This window comes from Austrofundulus limnaeus, unplaced genomic scaffold (genome assembly GCF_001266775.1).
Source record: "Austrofundulus limnaeus strain Quisiro unplaced genomic scaffold, Austrofundulus_limnaeus-1.0 Scaffold2, whole genome shotgun sequence".
Classification (NCBI taxonomy): Eukaryota; Metazoa; Chordata; class Actinopteri; order Cyprinodontiformes; family Rivulidae; genus Austrofundulus; species Austrofundulus limnaeus.
In genome coordinates this window covers 6,588,603-6,594,191 of record NW_013952404.1, presented here as the reverse complement: position 1 = coordinate 6,594,191, position 5,589 = coordinate 6,588,603, and the positions used below count along the sequence as shown (strand labels likewise).

At 42.2% G+C, this 5,589-nt stretch overlaps 1 protein-coding gene across 4 annotated transcripts in view; it reads right to left on the bottom strand.

Moving 5' to 3' along the window:
* Window positions 1-5,589, bottom strand: part of kif26ab (kinesin family member 26Ab) — an 85,220-nt gene that overhangs the window by 51,840 nt on the left and 27,791 nt on the right. The gene's annotated exons all lie outside the window — the stretch shown is intronic.

The window sequence follows — 5,589 nt, the reverse complement described above, 5'->3', positions numbered from 1 at the left end:
ACACACACACACACACATAAATGGGTGAGAAAGAAGCGGAAGGTGGTTCTTAAAGAGACAGAGGCCAATTTCAAGGCGTTTATTTTATATTTAAACATAAAAACAGCATTTTAATAACAGCTAAAGGTGAAATAGATTATGGTATAGTATTTAAATGTATGCCTGAAAAACACATAATATTGCCCCTTTAAAACACAAATCAACTACCAAAAAAAGTAGTACATAAAGAAAGACACCAGGTCCAAACTGTGATGCTGTGATGTGTCTGTGCTTACCACTGCCAAAACAAACTAGTTTTAGATTACCACTTCATATTTAATACAATAATTTATAATACAATCTATATAATAACATAATTATTTATTGTTTTGAATAACCGAAGTGACTTGGATTAATGATTCACAGTGTTGCCTATTTGCTTTCCATATCAATTGCCATGAACTGAATGAAAACAGCAAATATACTCAGAAAGCAGAAAAGTCCTTTAGTTCTACTATAAAATTAACAATAATGACTAATGAAGGATGGAGTACATGTGTCTACCTGAATGTTAGAAACAYGATACCAGTAAGAGCTTCCTAAAAGGATCCTGGATCTGCAAACGACYGTTCAGATTAGTTATGCATGCACAAAACAAGACAGTTTCACTGAACAAAGACGGAACCATCTGTGACAAATTGGAGTGAAATGTAAGATTTAGCAGGGAAAAGAAAGCACCACTGGCTGCTCTTTTCATAGTCTGGCCTCACTTCATCTCTGTGCTTCCTGTGCAGGAAATTGCAGAAAAGTCATAACAGATCAACTCCATCCCTTTTACCCTCTCTGATCGCTCCTTGCCTACTYGGGGGGCACTGGTAGATGAAATCAATGCCCCTTTTCCTCTTCATGCTTTGTTAGGCATTGATTTAGGGGAGCTAATAAAATGAAACACAAAGCTGAGCCCATCTGGTATTCCGTTTGTGGAGGTTAGACAGTGGGATTCCCCTGTAAAGCTGTCCGTAAAGCTTTATGCCCGCCAAAATGAATAAAGGGTCAGGGCCGCAAGGCGTACGAGGATGATGGCACTGATKATGAGGATGATGATGTCGAGGAGAATGATGTGATCAAACTGAAGGCCACAGAGGAGAGGAGGTGGAGAAACTGGGGGGGCATCGAGAGTGGGACATATTTCACAACGGTCAACAAATGCAGGTCTGKTTATAAAAGGATCTGAAGGGAGTGCAGGGAAGCAGGCTGAAGAGTCGTTCTAGTTAAAAGCTTAAACACTTTACCTCGCATGTTTTTGCCATCATATTTGAGTTAACTACTTGAGAGCTTATGCATAAAGTGAAGCGCACGGTGCATGAGTGCACTGGTCCCAGAGCCATATTGTTTCTTTTATTATCCTTTTGATCTATTACTGACAGGTGCAAGAGGGTGTGAAGAGTAGCACTGCTTTGGAGAACTATGCAATGCACGACATCAAAACCACCCAAGTGCWCAAAGCATTTGCTCGGAGAGGCGAGGAACTATAAAGCWGGTCTCCTCAGCCATTGTTCAAGTGGGTTTTGGTTTTCAGCTCGAGGTCTACCGACGGAGAGCGTTAAACTGTGAGATAAGACAGGCGGGAGAAGGTAGGCCGGGGTTGTGGCCTTTGCCTGGAGGCTTGTGGATGGCCGTGTTGGTTTACAGCCTGTCAGTGCTGATCTCTATTAAACTCTGGGGACAAATGTAGTCAGATGCTATGGCCCAATTATGGAAAGGAGGTGTGCTGTGGAGAGACAAGGCTCTGCTTGTGGAATGAACCCTTCGCGGCCCTTAGAGACTCAAGTTTGTCTTTGTCCGTTGCACTAACAGTGATGAAAACCAGGGCAGCAGCACCAGCAGGAGAGATGAGCCACCGAGCTGACTGACTTTCTGGGTTGATGGAGAGTATCATTACAGACAGTCCGTGCCCAGAGGCTGATGGAAACAAGCTCAGCCGTAACCACTTATGGATGAGGGGACAGGGAGAAAGATGTGCATGATTTCTCTACTGCGTCTCCTTAGTGTGCAGACAGAGTGAGGAGAAGTCACCCAAAGGTTGTTTCCTCAAATCACACCTCATTTACCTTTCCTCRTCAGAGAGCCTTCTCTCTAACCAGGCAAGGCTAAAAAAAAACACATCTGACCGTTTCTACATTCAGCGTTTGATGTGTCGCTGATGTGGAGCGTCGGGCCTGATGCAGCTAGCTGACCTAAATCAAGGGAAGGTCACGGTGATTTAAAATGCATGAGGCCCCCTCGCTGGCCGAGACTCTTTTAGGCAYGCTCCATCGAAAGTAAAATACTCTGGGAAACCATATTTTCTATTCCATTTGAGCTCAGGAGATATTTTCCTAGCATGAAAGCTCGCCGTGACCCTCTGCAGCAGCGGCAGAAAGAGAAATGAAGTGAAATAGTTTCAACATGGATATGTGATGAGAACAAATATTAGTAAAACATTCTGAGACACGGGAAGCCAAAAACCTGTGCGCGCATTTCTGACTTATGAGTTTCTGCCAGGTTTATAGCAGTCATTCTGCCATGTACCCTAAACTGACATTAAATGATTTGCTGTTCCGTGGCGGGGTTTTTTTTTTGTTTGTTTGTTTGTTTGTTTGTTTTTTTGCTCTCATTCATTAAAGTGAAAGACGAGCCAGTTTAAGTCCTAATTTAGATTTAATTGCTCAGTGGTTCTTCCTTCCTTTTTCCCGATTCTGCTTTATTGTTCTACCGGTATGGAGACATTCCTCAAAATGAGCAACTCCACGCTGCTTTATATCTGTTCTCTCACCAGCACGAGTCCTGTTTACACATCACAATTATTAAGTWATTCCTACTGACTGCACTTCTTGTAAAACATCCAAGACCACACAGTAGTCGTTTTCAACCCTTTCGGCTCCTAACATCCCCTTTCTTCTTTTTTTTTTTCTCCTGAACGTGTTTACTTGGCCTGAGACACGTTGACCCAAACCACACAACCCCTTCCATTATTGGCCCCTAATAAAACTCAATACAGTATTCAGGTTAAGAGTTTGTAACAGGCTTGCGTTCCCACAGGTAGCCTGCTGCTCTGACAGCCAGGTCGGACAGAAACATGCACAGCTGCTGGTCTTGCCCCCGGGTGAGTGCAGGGCATTAAGGCAGATAACGTTCCCAGGATAGAAGCAACACAACCAGAGGTATAATCCCTCTCAGACCCCTGCTCTTCCTCAACTCTCCTCAACATACCAGCCGACTCCCCCGAATTACCAGAGAGCTGGAGGGCGTGTGGCACTGATCCGATACCAGGTAGCACTTTTAGAGCCGCAGCAGATCTGGGACACAGCCCATTAAATTTAACCACTGCCTGCTTGGAGGCAAAGAAGACAATGACTCAGGATGTCACACTAGCATGCTACTTAACTGTGGGAACGCCTTTGGTAGAACACAAAATGGGACAGTTCGACAAATCACATCAAACAGATGTTTGGCCCGTCTGCTGACTTGACAAGATTAAACAAACCTGTAATAAGACTTTCCCCAAACAAGGCTTTTCAGAAAACAMAGAGACGCTGTAATTATCTACCTGATGATGTTGCCTCGGACAGAAAAATCCCCCMCACACACACACTACTCCAGTTATAAATGTATTCATCCAGCCACGGATGTGAGCAGGAACGCTGGCTGCTTCATTTTTCTGTCAGCCTTTGGGGATTTTAGTGTAGCACAATGGGATTCCATCAAATAATGATGAAATATCTCTGCTGCATCTCTYATATGTGAAATTCAGCTTTTGTCTAAGTGTCACTACATTCAGACTCTTATCCTGTTATTTGAGCTTTTGTGAAGGATGCAGCTTTAGCAGATTCAGAGGATTTTGGTTTGTTTTTGTCTCTGACTTTTCTATCATTTCATTTATTTTAAAAAGAACAAAAGAAAACCCAGAAAAATGCTAAAATGCACACGTTGTATATTAAATACTGTAATTGTTTTAATTGGATTTTGAAAAAATGATGTGTGACATTCCTTTTTTATAAATGAGATAAACCTGACACCTTCTTTGCTATCAAATAGGCGAACCTCTGTGCATTTTGATGCAACATTTGACCTTGTTTGGGGAAAGCRCTGCAGATTTTAGCCCAAGCCCTCTTTTAAATGAACACCCAAATCACTCCACATTAAGCATCTGCTCAAGAAGAGCCAAGAGATGGATGACAGCCGTTCTGTCCTGTGTGATTTAGTCTTTTCCCTCCTTTCGAGCTGCTGATAGAAAATGCAAATAGGCTCTAACCCTCTGTGACACTTTAAACACACRGTAGCAGCACCTGTCCAGGCATCACAGTGGCACAGGGTGGGCGAAGTCTGCCACTCAAAGGAGTATTTGTTTTGCAAAAACAGTTTTTTTTCCCGATTGATAACTCTTGGAAAAGTCATGTTTGGCATTGTGTTCTCTTTAGGAGATTGTGTCTAGATTAAGCTACAGCACAGTGTACACTGCAGTCTACAGTTCTAACAGAAATAATTCATCATCTTTTACAGAAAGGTCATGGATCTAGTTGACCCTTGATTAACACTTATAGATACAATCAAATGTATTCACCCAGTATTTGCCAAACCACCGCATGACCTTAAATTCCACTGATTTGTTTTACTTTTTTCCCCTTGGGGGGGGTGGGGGGGTGGATTAATTTATTTTCCAGGCCTGTCATTCAATTCTATACTACAATTAAAATGTTACCTTCAATTGTTATGAAAATGCTGTTTACATCAAAAATAAATTTGACTTTGCATCATAGCCTATCTAAACACCTTACAATTGGTCTCTGTCCCTTTAATAACCTCCTACTATTTCCAACACTACGAAATAATAATGTCCACCATTTTTAAGATCTGTTTTGCAATGAAAGCATTGTGGTTTGTAAAGTAATATTTCTCCTGCTGACAGTCTGGTGGAGCTGTGGGGTGGGGGGGTACTCTGTGGAGCGGGAGCTCAGCTGTTGATGGAGCTCCAGGGAGGAGCTAGGAACAAATAGGCGGTGCTTTGCACCAGCAACCATTTTGGACAGCTCCATGTGGCAGAGGAGATTCAAGGATTTCTCAAACATGAATGAGTCAAAGCAACACACAGATGAGGGAATGACATTATAACATGACATAAAGCTCAAAAAAGGCAATTTTACATAATACCACCCACCCTTTAAGGTTTGCATATTGTTAGCAATTAAAGTGTGTGTTGATGATGACTTTTAGCTATTACCACACAGTGGTTATTTTATAAAGGTTTTATAGAAATCTATGCAGTGACTTTTTTCTACTTACAAACACACACACTCACACACACGCACACACACACACRCGCGCACARGCACACCCATTAACACTATTTGTGGTAGGTGATGTGATATATGAGCCACTAGTCAGTTTGGTCAGCACTGAACACTAAATGACCACACACCTATAGATGTGTCTATAAAAATCCAATCACATAAAATCCTCACTAAACCTGTATTTACATGAGATGACAAATGAATAAAAATGTGTGTGTGTGTGTGTGTGTGTGTGTGTGTGTGTGTGTGTGTGTGTGTGTGTGTGTGTGTGTGTGTGTGT